This window comes from Cricetulus griseus, chromosome 7 (assembly GCF_003668045.3).
Source record: "Cricetulus griseus strain 17A/GY chromosome 7, alternate assembly CriGri-PICRH-1.0, whole genome shotgun sequence".
Classification (NCBI taxonomy): domain Eukaryota; kingdom Metazoa; phylum Chordata; class Mammalia; order Rodentia; family Cricetidae; genus Cricetulus; species Cricetulus griseus.
In genome coordinates, this window is record NC_048600.1 from 129242422 (window position 1) to 129257048 (window position 14627).

Below are 14627 nucleotides of genomic sequence, written 5' to 3' on the forward strand. Positions count from 1 at the left end.
TGCTTCTGGGGCTGACACTCAGGATTGCTGCCTGTCCCTCCTGGAGACTGGAACATGACCAGAGAATGAATGAGGTGCTGTAGTGGTTCTAGCAGCTTCAGCAGCCATTGCTGTCCTGCACCACCCTGAAGTGCAGAAGAGACTCTGGGGGGAGGGGTTACCCACCCACCCCAAATGTGTAGAGTGTGTTTGCATTCAGAGCATGGCAGAGTGCTGGCCAATCCCGGTCTATGTGAAACCTGGGGCCCAATTTGAGCCAGGCAAGAGCAGAACAGGGTACTTCACTTTCCTGGCTCCATGGGCATCCAGGGCCCTTTGGAGGGGCTTTGCTGTTAAGGAGAAGCTGAGCCCCAGGGTGGGAGGAAAGTGCTGTTTCTTTGTGAGCCAGAAAATAAGGAGAAGGGCAGAGTGGCTATGCTGAAGCTTACATTAACAGATGCTAACGACACTAATAACACTGTTAATAATGGCTAATATGCATCAGACACTTATTATAATACGCCAGGCACTGTGCCCAGTGCCTTATTTATAAGTGTGGTCTCATTGATGGGGCAGGAACTGTTGTTAGCCTCATTTACCTAATAAGGAAAACAAGGTCACAGCTGGCAGTGAAGCCGGGACCCGTGTCTCAGAATCTGGTGCCAAAGCTGATGGTACAGAGGTCTTGATGGTAGATGAGGGCTGTGAAGAAATTCAGGGTGTGACCTACCTACAAGGACACAGGGCCCGGAGCTGTAGACCTGCCTGCCTGTCTGCAGGTGGGCCAGGGTTGCCAGGGTTTTCTGTTGAGAAGTGAGGAATGGGAAATGAGAAACAGGTTACTGTTTTCTCTTCAGGTGCATGTCAGTCAAAGGTAGGCCAGATCCTGGGATCCAAAAGGCTAGTCCTTGCTTGCCAGCTGAGGACAGCAAGGAGAGCCCGCCTCCTTAGGATCCATTGCTGCCCCTGAAGTGGGAAGTGGTGGCCCCTAGTGGGGATGACAGACAGCAAGGCCGTCACTCACAGTCACTGTCACTTGCCACTCAGTTGTTTCCTTCAACTAGGGCCAGGACCCTGGGGAGAGGGTGACAGCCAGCAGCCTAGCTGCAGGGCTGAGGAAGGCAGCAGCTTTGGTTTGTTTGTTTACCAGGGGGAGGGTGTGGGGCATGGAGGGCAAGAAGGTGGCTGCCGGGATCCACTGACCTACATTAGGACCACAGAGATACCTGTGCCCCCTAGTGGGGGGTTAAGACCAAGGCGTGGCTATGAAAACTCGAACAAACAAAAAGGATTTAATGACAGACTCTAAGCATATGAGCCAGTCAAGGAGCCAGTCTCATTCCTATGTACACACACACACACACACACACACACACACACACACACACCAGCACACACCCAATTGCATGCTGCATGCATAGACAAAAGCCACATGAATTAAGCACTAAGAAAGCCTGTGTTCATCTGACTGTTTATTTGCAAGCGTGTAATGGGAGGCCGTGACAGACAAATATCAAGAGATGCTGGGAGTGATGCAGCAGTGACAGCTGCCCTGCCCTGCCCTGCCCTGCCCTGCCCTGCCCTGCCCTGCCGCTTAGGACCATAGGAGGATCCCGGCAAGGAAGTCTAGTTCCACTGGCTCCGCTCTGCCAACTCAAAGGAATTCTGTTCTCTAGACCTCAGTTTCCTCACGCAGTAAACACGTTAATTCTGTGTGGCCTGGAGCTGAGACGTGAGGACCTAAGCTGTGGAGAAAATGAAGGGAGGCGGCAGATGACCTCCAGGGGTCCCCTAGATTATCCCCACCGAGACAGACCATGATGGGCTGTGTCCGGAGGTGTGACAAAGGTGTGCCTACATGACGATCAGGTATGTAGTGTCCTCGTGCCAGGATACAAAGCCAGACTCGGGCCACCTGTCAAATCCAACCAGAAACTGGACAAGATATAAGAAACAGGCATGACAGTGGGTGCCACAGACAGTGACCTGGTGACTTTTGGCCTCTGCTCAGAGACAACCCTTTGTCTGGTGCTCAGGAAAGGGAAACCAGAACAGGTGAAGAGACAGTGGTGACACACAGAAACAGAAGCAGCGATGACAATTCAACAGGACACAGAAAGCATGAGAGAGGAACCAGCTGCACTCACACACGTGTCCACAGAAGTGAACTGACATGCGTGTTTGAAGACTGGAAGGGAGCGTCCGCCAAGCGAGTGTCTGAAGATAGATGGCCAGGCTGTGGCTCAGTGCTGGGGTGCTGGACTACCGTGTGCAAAGCCCCTGGGGTTCAGTTCTTGGCACCACACACAAACCCCGAAACAAGCTAGGCACTGTGGTGCACTTGGGAGTAGAGACAGGTGGATCCCTGAGAGTCTGAGGCCAGCCTGGTCTACAGAGTGAGCTTCAGGCCAGCCTGGTCTACAGAGTGAGCTTTAGGCTAGCCAGGGCTACTACATAGTGAGACCCTGTCTCAAAAAACAAAACAAATATCTAGAATAGATATGGCTCCAAGGCAAAGATTCTGTGCTCCTCTTGCAGAGGACCAGGGTTCAGGTCCCCCACCCCCTCACGTGGCAGCCAACAACAATCTGTTACAGATCTGATGCCCTCTTCTGAACTTGGAGGGTTCTCACATGTGCGTGGTGCCCATGTAGACACATATGCATGCTTATAAAAGTAAAGAAATAATTTAAAAACTAGAACTAAGAACTTTTACAGCTCGGGCTGGAGAGCTGGCTCAGCAGTTACAGGCTGCTCTTCCAGGAGACTGGAATTCCATTCCCAGTACCCACATGGCAGCTCACAACTGCCTGTAACTCCAGTTCCAGGGACTCTGACTCCCTCTTCTGGCCTCTGGGCACTGAATTAACATGAACCCCCCCCATACATACACACAAAGAAAAGTAAAATATTTGTTAAATGAACTTTCACAAAAAACAAAACCAAAACAAGCCGGGCAGAGACAGGTGGACCTCTGAGTTCGGGGCCAGAACAGCTAGGGCTACACAGAGAAGCGCTTGTCTTGAAAAACCAAAACCAAACAAGACCAAAACCTTTTCAACGATTAGTACAATTTTTAAAAGCGGAAGGGGAGGGTAGTTGACAGTGGCAGAATGCAGATGGATGGCTGACTCAGGCCAGGGCTGGATATGGGATCTGACTGTAAAAACAACAACAAAAAGGCATGTGGGCTCTCAGGGTGGCAAAGGTTTTGAATTTTTTTTTGATTACGTTTATATGCATGTGTTTGCTTCCTGGACTCTAACAGTGCATTTCGAATATATTTTATACCTCAATAAAGAAGGCTTACAGGGTTAAAAGCAGAACAAGAATGAAGACCTAATCGTTATTTGCTCATAGTCTGGCAAAAAAAAAAAAAAAAAAAAAAGTAAGATATGAGCAAACGTGGCGCAGGCCTCTAATGCCAGACATCAGAGAAGCTAGTTATAAGTTCAAAGCCAGACAGTTCAACTTTAGTGAGATCCTGTCACCCATTCCCAAAAAAAAAAGCAAAAAGAGGGGAGGGGTACTTGTCTTGCATGAATGAGCCCTAATGCCTGGGAGGGAGGGGGGAGGAGGAAGGAAATTATGATAAAGAGTGGAATGGGGTTGGGGAGACAGCTAAGCAGTTAAAGGACATGTTGCTCTTGCAGAGGGCTCCGGTTCAGTTCCCAGCACCCTCATCAGGTGGCTCAGAACTGTCTGATACTCTGTGGCCTCTGCAGGCATCTGCACACATAGTGCATGGAAGCCCAAGCAGGCCACACATGTGTGCATAAATGTAAATATCAAAAAAACAGTGTGTGTGTGTGGGGGGGGCTGGAGAGATGGCTCAGCGGTTAAGAACACTGACTGTTCTTCCAGAGGTCCTGAGTTCAATTCCCAGCAACCACATGGTGGTCACAACCACCTTGAATGAGATCTGGTGCCCTCTGCTGGCCTGCAGGCAGAAGACTAAATAAAATCTAAAAAAAAAAAAAAAAAAAAAAAAAAAAAAAAAAAAGAAAGAAAAAAAATTAAAACAAAAACAAAAAACAGTGGGGGGCTGGAGAGATGGCTCAGATGTTAAGAGCACTGGCTGCTCCTCCAGAGGCTCACAACCGTCTGTGATGAGATCTGGTGCCGTCTTCTGGCCTGCAGAGATACATGCAAGCAGAATACTGTATACAAAATAAATAAATCTTAAGAAAAAAAACCAAAACAGTGGGATAGCAAATGTGAGATGTAAATGCAAGCATCCAGAGCCCCCTCTGTGGCACACTTGCTTTGTGCCAGGCACTGTGCACACGCTTTGGATACACAGTCTTCAGACAATCCATCCTGTGTGGTGGTTCATCCTTCCCCCTCCCTTGCTGTAAAGATGAGGCTAGAGACAGTGCAGTGGTGCACACCTTCGATCCCGGCAGCCGGGCTGCAGAGGCAGGAGGATATCTGTGAGTTCAAGGCCAGCCTGGAGTAGAGAGTTTAGGACAAATAGAGCTACATAGCAAGACCGTGTCTTGCAAAACAAAACAAAAACAAACAAAAGAGAAAGATGAGGCTAAAGTTAGTTGAGTACTTGCCCAAAGTTATTCATGTTAGGTTCAGTTGCTGCACTGGGATTTTCCTCCAGGCTGGTTTGATATCAGAATACATGCCTGCCACAGTAAAGGTGTCACCAGGAAAACCTGGAGCCTGACTCAGCATGGCAGCCCAGAGGAGGTGTTTAAGATGGCTGCAATCCCATCTTAAACAGAGCAGAGAAGACGAGGAGGGGACGGGAAGTCAAAGCAAAGGGGACAGACACCAGCCAAGCAAAACTTAGGCAGCATGGAGAAGGCAGGGTTTCTGGGAATGAGTAGACATGTCAGGAAGCAGATGAGGTCCAGACAATGTTTCATATTCTTCAAATTTACTTTAATTTTTTTTTTTCGAGACAGGGTTTCTCTGTGGCTTTGGAGACTGTCCTGGAACTAGCGCATGTAGACCAGGCTGGTCTCGAACTCACAGAGATCCTCCTGCCTCTGCCTCCTGAGTGCTGGGATTAAAGGTGTGCGCCACCAACGCCCGCTCAAATTTATTTTTAAAAATCCTTTTTTAAGTAGAAATTTTATTAGAGGAAACAGCTTTGTTGATAAGGTGGGTGAAGGCATGGCTTTTCCTATGCGTGCTTTGTTTGTTGTTTGTTGAAATAGAATCTCATTGTGTAACTCTGGATGGCCCACAGATCACAGAGATCCACCTGTCTCTGCCTCCTGAGGGCTGGAATTAAAAGCGTGTGCCACCATGCTCAGCTTCTTTCCAGGGAATTCTTTAGGAAGACATGGGAAATATCACTCTCATTTATTATGATTGGGATCCTTGACAGAACCCTAACTTGAAATGACTTAAGCAATGATATGTGTTTCTTGTATCTCACGTTCCGTATGTCACTGGAACTTTTAAGGCATAGCCTACATACAGAAATAGTAAACGTGGAAGTGTGTCTCTAAAGCAATGAGAGATGAAAGCCAAGGGCTTTAGGACTGGCTATCTGAACAGCTTGCGGGCAGCCTCAAGGACTCCTTTCTTCTTTCCAATCCATCTTCAGAGGCATTTGGCTCTTGCTTTGAAGGAAGTCTCACAGATTCCAGACGGCTGCGGCAAGCCCAAGCATCCCGTGTCTACAGTGTCCCCAAGCCAGAAGAGAGGCTGTTGTTTTTAAAGAAGAATTCCCCAGACTTGGCTAGAATTGTATTGGAGACAGGATGGAAGAAGACCAGCTTCCAGGCCAGCCACCAACATGCCTGCATACAGACACTCTTCCCGTCATATCACTGGTGCCATCACTTGGAGTGTAAGCAGCCAGCTGCTGGGAGGGCACCACCAACCCTCCTTCATGATCTTATGAATAAAATCAAAGATTCCCTTTGGAATTAAGAAGGGACTTTCAGTGTTGTAAAGGCTGCTTTCTTACGTAGGTTTCCGGTCCCATGTCCTGTCAGTGGCTGCCCCAGCTGTGCAGTTGACCCCCCACACTCTTGGGGTGGGTCTCTCACGGCACTGGGGCTATAGTCAGCTTTTCCACTTCCAACACTTAGCACTGGACTGCGGTTCTTTACATGGTAACAGTGATCTGCACTAGTGTCCTAGACTAGCTCGGGCTCCACTGTGCGCATGCACGACTCAGACGGCGGCGTGGATCTCAGCAGCAAAGTGCAAATGAGACCACAGTAATGTTAGCACTTCATTCTGAGCAGCTCTGGCCTCGGCTGCTCATTCAGGAATTCTGATGCACACTTTGAAGCCTCTCCAGTTATTTCTAGACCGCCTACACAGTTGTGCCTCATGTGAGCTCAGGCACAAGGTCCCTTGGAGTCTCCTCCAGCCTCTTGGCCACTGCCCAGCTTGCTGGTGGCACCCCTGCTGGTTGTGTGCCTGTGGCCTTTCCATGAAGTACAAATGAGAAACTGCCCTGTCGGGTGGGAAACGCACACACGGAGACCTATGGCAGACTGAGGAGCTAGGAACAGTGGCCTCTCTCTACACTGGGTGGCAATTAGCCCCCACCCCCAGCACTGCTAGATCCCAAAGCCTTACAGTAGGTCTTCTACACAGTGGCTCCTACACATGCTCACCCTCGCTCTGCCACCATGTGGCTCACACCAACAAAGCAGGTGCTCGGCATTCTTCAGTCAACATTTTTTATTAGTCAGCTGGGGACATGGTTCAGTTGGCAGAATACTTGCTGCACAGACAGGGGACATGAGCCCAGATCCCCGGCACTCACATAAGAAGCCAGGTGCAAGGGGCTGGAGAGATGGCTCAGTGCAGAAGAGCATTTGCTCTTCCGGAGGACCCAAGTTCTCTTCTCAGAAACCCAATGCCCCTTAACAACTGTAACTCCGGTTCCTGGGGTAATCTGAAAGCCTCTTCTGGTCTCTGTGCTCAGACATACGTGCAGGCAAAACACCCCCCCCCCCCCCCCGCCCCGCCACCCCGCCCCACAAAATGAATAAACAAAATGGAAGGATAAACCGAGTACTGTGCGCAGGCGTGCCTGTAATCCCAGTGCCGAGAAGTGGAGATGGGGCTCCCTGGAGCTCACGGGCCAGTCAGTGTAGCCAAATCCGTAAGCTCTAGGTTTAGTGAGAGATTTTTTTTTTATACTCTAAATACATAAATAAGGTGGAGGGTGTTTGAGAACCCAAGTTGATCTCTGACCTCTATGTCACCTGCATACATGTTCACACACATACTTAAAAAAAAAAAAAAGACACAAAAACCCTCCTGTTTTTCCTTACCCCTTAGGAAAGTTCTCCCATATTAGATCAGTTTCTCTCATGGTATGGAGCAACTTAGTGAAAAGCATAAACCCCTCAGGCTGAGATCAAACCAAGTCTGCCAGATACTAGGGTGACTTTAAATAGTAACTTCACCTCTCAATATGTATTTCTTCATCTGCCAAGCAGGGTAATGACAGTGCTTCGTAGCTTGTGAGGACCAAAGGATACAGTGTAGTGAACGGCCACGTGGCAAATGCCATCAAGTAATGCCTACCGACAGTTACAGTCTTGTCGGCAGAAGGTCACGTGCCCACAAGTTTCACAAGCAGCTTTTGGGCAAATTCTTCCCAATTCCCTCGGCAAGCCACAAATGAAAGAACTTAGTGTGCTGGGAGAAAATGCATTCTTCCTTTCAGTCTTAAACAAAATATTCAAGGGTAAGATAGGCAAATTCAAGGGCCTGTGTTCTTGCTGAATAAATTAGTGGTTATTCCCTTGGAACATTCTGTGAGAAGACAGCCAAACACAAAACCCAGCACTGCGAGGAAATTGAGAAGAAAATATTAAGAGCCGTCCCCCTGCTCACGAAGCATGCACAATCAAATTAAAGGAGATAATAATAAGCAAATATGGTCATTAAGAATATGTGTTGGCAACAGATTTCCACATTAAAAAAAATGGTACAGGGTAAATGCTAGAGTCTCGTTCGAGGAGAACGGGTAAGAATTATGAATACAAGGCCTCTGATGTTGCAAATTTACACTCGTTTCTAAAGAGGCGTGAGCTCTGGCCCGGCCTTGCCCTTTTGCCCTGTTAAAAAAAAAAAAAAAAATGAAGCCAAGATAGTGACTGAAGATGACACTCAGAAAGGCAAGGAAACGAAACCCTGGGGACATGAGAAGGAAAAGCGGCCCCGCATTCAGGAATCTGGTTGGCGTCTCTGGCTGACGGAGACAATGGCCCACCACTTCAGGTCCCTTCTCCCTTCCCAGATATGAAACCACGGTTTTCTGGACTCTCCCCAGAGACCAACCACACACGTTTGCCAGGGGAGGAGGACACCAACTGAACCTCGCTGGGCGACCCCTAGTGGCTTCTGGCCGCAGCGTCGCCCCCCGCATCCCCGCCCTCGGGCTCCCGGAGCCAGCGCACTTAGGTCACTCAAGAAAGTGGGGAGGGGGTCTCCTAGCAACCGTTCGAGACCTAGCTCAAGAGCCACCAAAACAGGGCACACGGCCGACCCGAGGGCGACCGAGTGCCACCCCGGCTGGAGCCCCTTCCCACACGGGGGTGTCGTTCTCTGGGCACCGACCGCGGTCACAACTGTTAGCTCCAGCTTATTCTGGCCTCGAGGGCGGCTGTCACTGCAGTCGAGGTGGCCCAAGGGTTCGGGGTGACAGCCGGCGCTGGGACCCTGCGGCTCGAGCGCCCCCTGCCGCCCGCCCGCACCCGCTCGCCCTCCCGCCCGCACCCGCTCGCCCGCCAGCCCGCACCCGCTCGCCCGCCCGCCCGCACCCGCTCAGCCCCGGTTTGGAAAGCAGCCGGCGGCGTCGCCGCAAAGCCAAGCGACGCCTCTGCGCCCCAGACACAGTCCGCAGAGCGGCGTCCTCGTCGGTCCCTGGCCCTCGAACATTCTCCGCCGCCCCGGCCTGAGCCAGGGACCGCCGAGGTTCTCCACAGGCCGAGCTAACTTCCCACCCCAGGAACAGAGCTCGCTCTGCTGCCCCCGGTGGCGGCCGGCCGCCACCTTACCCTCGGCTTCTTCGACAATCGGCGACGGCCGGTTGAGAACTACATTTCCCATCAGGCCCTTCTCAACACCGCGATCGTGCCCGCGAGACTCGGGTGGGAAGACCGCGCGCAGGCGCAGCCTCGCCCTTTCCGAGCTCGGCCGCCGCGTGTGCGGGAGTCATGGCCGCGAGGCTCCGTCGTGCGCCCACGGGCAGGGCTGGGCCTTGGGTGTCGGTAAGCTGCGGGGGAGGGGACGTGAGGGCCGACGTGCCCGGTGCCCCCTCCTCTCTGCTTTGCTCCTGAAGGCGCTGGAAGGCCCGGGGTTCTGTGTTGGAAAGACGGCGTTTTCCAGGCTGCACAAGTTTTACGTGACAGCGGCCGAAGCCCGTTTAGGCTCCGCGCTCCCGGCTTGTTTGGGGGGCGGGTGGTGTTCCTTTGCTTAAAGATGCGCGCTGTGGAACATGAACCAGGAGATGGATTAACCGTGGAGTTTATTACAGCGGGGTGGGGGCGGGCGAGCGAGCAGGGGTCTGTCTGTCAAAGACTCGGTTCCGTGGAACCAGGCACTGCCTGAGTGATTGTGCCGGGTCACAGGGCCAGGCCAGCACAATGCCTGGACCTTTCAGGGGGGATCCTCGCAGGCTGCCCAGCCCCCTGGGCCTCACAGCCAGCCATGCACGGAGCATGCGGCCCTGGGGTCTCCCTCGAGGCTGGTGGTCCCTCATTCCTGAGCCTCGACGCCCGAATGGGTCTGCTGCCCGCAGGTGGTGACCGCAGGCCGTGAGAAAGGGGATTGCCAACTGGAAATCCGTAGTTTTGCAAATGGCATGTCTTTCCTTCCTCGAAGGCGTGCCCCTGGCAAAGCATCAGGTTAATGGCAGGATCCCCAGGCGTAAAGGGACCCGCGTGGCCGCCCAGTGAGAAGGCGGAGAAGGACGGCGGGCATCTGCGTGCACTGTTCTCAGGTTCCCCAATGAGCGAGCGTTGAGCCATGAGTCCCTTTCGGTAAGAAGAGTGTCTGCTACCCAAAGTCTAGAAGAGGGGCTGGGTCGGTGTAACATGGGGCCACCATGTGTGGGTGACACAGTGTACAGGGACGAAGGGGAAGAGACTTGGAACATGAGTTTGGGTTGGCTGGGATTTAGGGAGTGTGTTATTGGTTGAGCCGAGGATGATTTATTAGAGTTATCCCTGTCTGAAATGGCATCTTTTGTGAAGGGTTGTGGTTTTCTGAGGCTCCACTTTTTAATACCTTTTCTGATTTTAAACACCATAGGGTTGCTTATGTTACAATGAACTCCCTTAATTACTCTTGTAGATTGGAGTTGGCTCCTGGAGACACCATGAGATGCTGTGTGTGGTAAGCACTTCTCCATAGAGTGGCAGGGGTTGGGGTTGCCTGGAAGGATCGGTCTGGGGTTGCAGGGATGTGATTGCTCGGGGAAGGGAAGAAACATGGAACCATTCCTCTCTGCTCTTCACTTACTGCCTTCATAGACTGTATTTAAGGTGTGAGAATACAAGTGTTCCCCACTCTGCTGCCACATAGACTGAGGCTTAGGGGTTTCTGCTCAAAGCTACATGAGCACTGGCTTCCAGGGGACATCAGTTGATGCTGGGTGACTGTCCTTCAAGGCACAGGGCAGCCATTTTAAACTTAAACATACCCAACATGTCAATAGAGCTGAGGTTAAGAAACCTTATCACTCAGGATGACTTGGACTGAGTTTGTTCTCTCCTTTACATACTGAGCCAAAATTGCATTTTAGATTAAAGGTTTTGGCCAGCTAGCTGATAGTGGCACAGAGCCTTGTGTTTTTTGTAAAGCAAAATTAGTGGTTTCCAATCCGGGATTTATCCCCCAACACCTAAAAGCATTCCCTGGGTCCACCTCTGCCAGTGGATAAGACTGGTTTTAGAATGGGATCAACAACAACCTTGTGGGAGGTCTGAGCAGGCGGACAGAGAGAGTTCAATGATCTGCTTAGGGATTCTCCTAGAGCAGGCTATTTTTAAGAAGCTCTTGGGGTAGATTTCTAATGTCTAAATGGAAAAATCTCAGGCTTGCTCTTGTATATGTAGATGGACAAGGAGAAACTGTATGATGCTGTCTCGGTAGCAGGTGTGATAGGTGGTTGTCTGTCAATGGGCCAGCTGAGGTAGTGGGTTACCTAAACCATTTCAGGCGTTCCCGTGACAGGCTGGAAGAACTTGTCAAAGACTCTGGCTCAGCGATAAGACAGATGCTGCTGGGAGTGACCCTCTTCCACCCTGAGGTCTTACCATGTATCCTGTGTGGGCCTTGAATTTTCTGTGTAGCACAGGTTGGGTTCAAACTCACAGTTCTTGCCTTGGCTTTCTTGATGTTCATGATCCTGTCTTTGAGAGGACCGGAGTGTCTGGGAAATGGCTCAGTGGCTAAGAACAGCTGCTGAGGACCTGGGTTCATTTCCCAGCACTTACTTCAGGCAGCCAGCTGCCTATAACTCCACGTCTAGGGGGAATCCAATACCCTCTTGAGGTCTCTACAGGCACTAGGCACACACGGTGCACATATGTTCATGTAGTCAAAACACACACACACACACACACACACATGAAATTGCCTTTTTAAAAAAGCTTTTAGAGTTCTTGAGCAAAGGCCGGCAGTCCCGTGGGAGCTGAGTGCATGATGATGTAAAGTTATCCCTGTCTGAAGGGCAAGAGGCCTTTCTGTGTGGAGCGTGGATATCTGAAACTCGGCTTCTCGGGCTTGACCAGCAACTCTGGACATGGTTCTTCAGTGAGCTGCTTTACCTTGTGTGTTTCCTCATCACCAGGTGCAGGCCAAGTCTGGGGCAGAAAGGGATGCTGTGGCAGCCTGCAGGTAACCAACTATCCTGCCCCCTGGATTGCAAGGATGTGAGCGGCCGTGGTTCCTCGCACAGCTGGCTGGGTGGAGGGTTAGTGCTTTTGATTTCCTGCTCTGGGTTGTGCAGGGTGAGATGCCAGCCTTGTGACAAACAGAAGCAATTGCTTTCTTCTGTAGCCCCCTCCCCCTTTGATCTGAGATAGGATCTTACTGTTTAGCCCCAGGTGGGACTTGCTATGTAGACCTGGGTGACCTCAAACTCACAAGTCCACCTGCTTCCGCCTTCCAGGTGCTGGGATTAAAGGCATTTGTCACCATACCTGGCCCTTTGTGGTTTTATGCTCCCATTTTGTTTTTGTTCTAAAAAAAGCCCATAAGCCTATGATGGATGTTAAGTTATCCCTGTCTGAAAATTTCAGCTGAGGGAAAATACTATGTTCTGAGGCTTAGGGGTGTGGCTCCATGCTTGAAGAAATTCGAGCTTTATAAGGGATTGAGTGGACTCCATAGAGAGCTATGTGCGCCCTGCTGGGACCTAGTGTGGTGTGCCAGCTCTCCAAAAGCCTATGGTCTGGTTGCCCTATAATCCTCTCCTTTGAGTGGCTCTGAGGGCAAAGCCTCTGAGTTCACAGAGGTGGGCATGCTGCCAGGGCTCATTCTATACTGTAGAGTGAAGGAGTGCTTGCCACATACTTGGGAGTGAATGTGCTCTTTTGTAGGAGTCAGGAATGTAAGGCTTATGCCATCAGTGCTTAGTGACTCTGTCCTTGCCACCACAGCAGTCCTGACATTTTGGGGAAAGAAGGCGCAGCGACTCTGGCAGCCTCAGTACAGAGTAGGTCCTGTCTGTGTGTCGTGGTTACTTAATGGGCACTAGAGGAGTCGGAGAGAAACAGGGCACTAGGGTGGGGGGTGGGCCCTGCCTTAGGAACTCGTTTCAGTGGCCATTTTGAAGCCCTCAAATTGTCCTTTGCTGTGGAAACTGGCTTTTTATACTTAAAGTCACTTTTTAAATTTCAGTTTTCAAGATAGCGTTTCTCTTGTGTAGCCCTGGCTAACCTGGAATTCACTCTGTAGACCGCCTCAAACTCAGAGATCCTCCTGCCTCTGCCTCCAAAGTGCTGGGATTAAAGGTGTACGCCACCACTGCCTGCTGATTTTTTCATCATCTGAAGTAGCATTTGGTGAGATTCACAGAGCCCATAGCCTGCAGGGAAGCAGGTCTGCTTGGCTTTGCTCCTGGTGGACTCAAAGGTCCATGTACAGAGGGAGTTAGTTGAATGTAAATATTTCTGATGGTTCATGAGAGTTTGTTTTTTGACCATCACCAGAAATTTCTCGTCTTTTTAAAAAAAAAAAAGTTACACATAATGCCTAGTAAATGATAGTGGCAGGAGCCCCAGGCTAATTGCTGGTTCCCAAATTCCTCACTTTTGAGTCACTCAACTGGCTGTTTTCCTTCATGGTTTTGTTTTGTTTTGTTTCCAGGTTACTGCCCTAAAGTGCCCTGCTGCTGCTGACTTTAATCTCCCAGAGAGAATGTCATCAAAGGACCTTGGAGTTTGATCTGCAGAAGTAGCCAAGAAGTCAAGTGACTCTGTCATCCTGGGAAGCCTCTGGCAGCTAGCAGTTGGAGGCACTGGGGAGGCAGGTGCTGCGCCTAGAAAAGCATTTCTCAGTGGATTTCCTGGGAAGTTCATGTTGGGCTTTGTGATTTGAAGCACAAATAAACCTTATTAGATTTAACTCACTAACATTGTGGATGTGAGATTGAGGCTTTTCTAACACTGAAGGGTGTTCTAGAATAACACTTGAACTTGACTGCAGAAAACTAAAGACATTTCTACTGACCTGTTAAAAAATTTACTTTGGCTGGGCGTTGGTGGCGCATGCCTTTAATACCAGCACTCGGGAGGCAGAGGCAGGTGGATTTCTGTGACTTCGAGGCCAGCCTGTTCTCCAGAGCAAGTGCCAGGATAGGCTCCAAAGCTACACAGAGAAACCCTGCCTGGAACCACCCCCCCCCCCCAAAAAAAAATTTTTGACTTTGTACTTAAATCATAGGTTGCCGATTAACATTACCTAACACTTAATCCTTCGAGGATGGGTCAGAGAGATGACTGTTTAGGAACACCTGGGTTCAATTCCAGTACTGACATGGTGACTCACCATCTGTAACCCCAGTCACAATTCTATATCCTTTTCTAGCCGTCTTGGGTACCAGGCATGCAAGTGCACAGACCAACAATGAAGGCAAAAAACACCCATACATATAAAAATAGGTCTTTTTCAAAAAAAAAAAAAAAAAAACAGCCTGGTGGTAGTACCGCATGCCTTTAATCCCAGCACTCAGGAGGCAGAGGCAGGTTGATGGATTTCTTGAGTTTGAAGTCAGCTTGGTCTACAAGAGCTAGTTCCAGGACAGCTAGGGACAAAAAAAACGGGTTCATTAAAAGTTCAGATAAGCCAGGTGTTGGTGGCACATGCCTTTAATCTCAGCACTTGGGAGGCAGAGGCAGTTCAAGGCCAGCCTGGTCTTGAGTTCCAGGATAGACTCCAAAACAATACAGAGAAACCAAAAAAAAGTTCAGATATAGAAAGTACTGCTGACGGGCTGGAGAGATGGCTCAGGTTAAGAGCACTGATAGCTCTTCCAGAGGTCCTGAGTTCAATTCCCAGCACCCACATGGTGGCTCACAACCATCCATTATGAGATCTGGTGCCCTTTTCTAGTGTGCAGATATACACAAACAGAATGTTGTATACATAAATACTAAAAGGAAGTACTGCTAACAGGTCTGCACTTGAGAGCAAAGGGGGGG

The 14627-nt window shown here is 50.2% G+C and overlaps 1 protein-coding gene and 3 non-coding genes across 4 annotated transcripts in view; all 4 read left to right on the forward strand.

Moving 5' to 3' along the window:
• Prcd (photoreceptor disc component) overlaps nucleotides 1-5850 on the forward strand; it is a gene marked incomplete in the record, with an annotated part of 12856 nt that extends 7006 nt beyond the window's left edge. Inside the window, 1 exon segment of the mRNA XM_035448328.1 lies at nucleotides 5549-5850.
• A 4264-nt stretch (nucleotides 5851-10114) lies between these two features.
• LOC113836709 lies at nucleotides 10115-10195 on the forward strand. Its single transcript, XR_003487153.1, has one exon. It is a non-coding gene; the product is annotated as a small nucleolar RNA R38 (small nucleolar RNA).
• Nucleotides 10196-11614: 1419 nt separating this feature from the next.
• Nucleotides 11615-11696, forward strand: LOC113836711. Its single transcript, XR_003487155.1, has one exon. It is a non-coding gene; the product is annotated as a small nucleolar RNA R38 (small nucleolar RNA).
• Nucleotides 11697-12178: 482 nt separating this feature from the next.
• Nucleotides 12179-12255, forward strand: LOC113836710. The gene has a single exon (XR_003487154.1). It is a non-coding gene; the product is annotated as a small nucleolar RNA R38 (small nucleolar RNA).
• Nucleotides 12256-14627: the final 2372 nt, after the last annotated feature.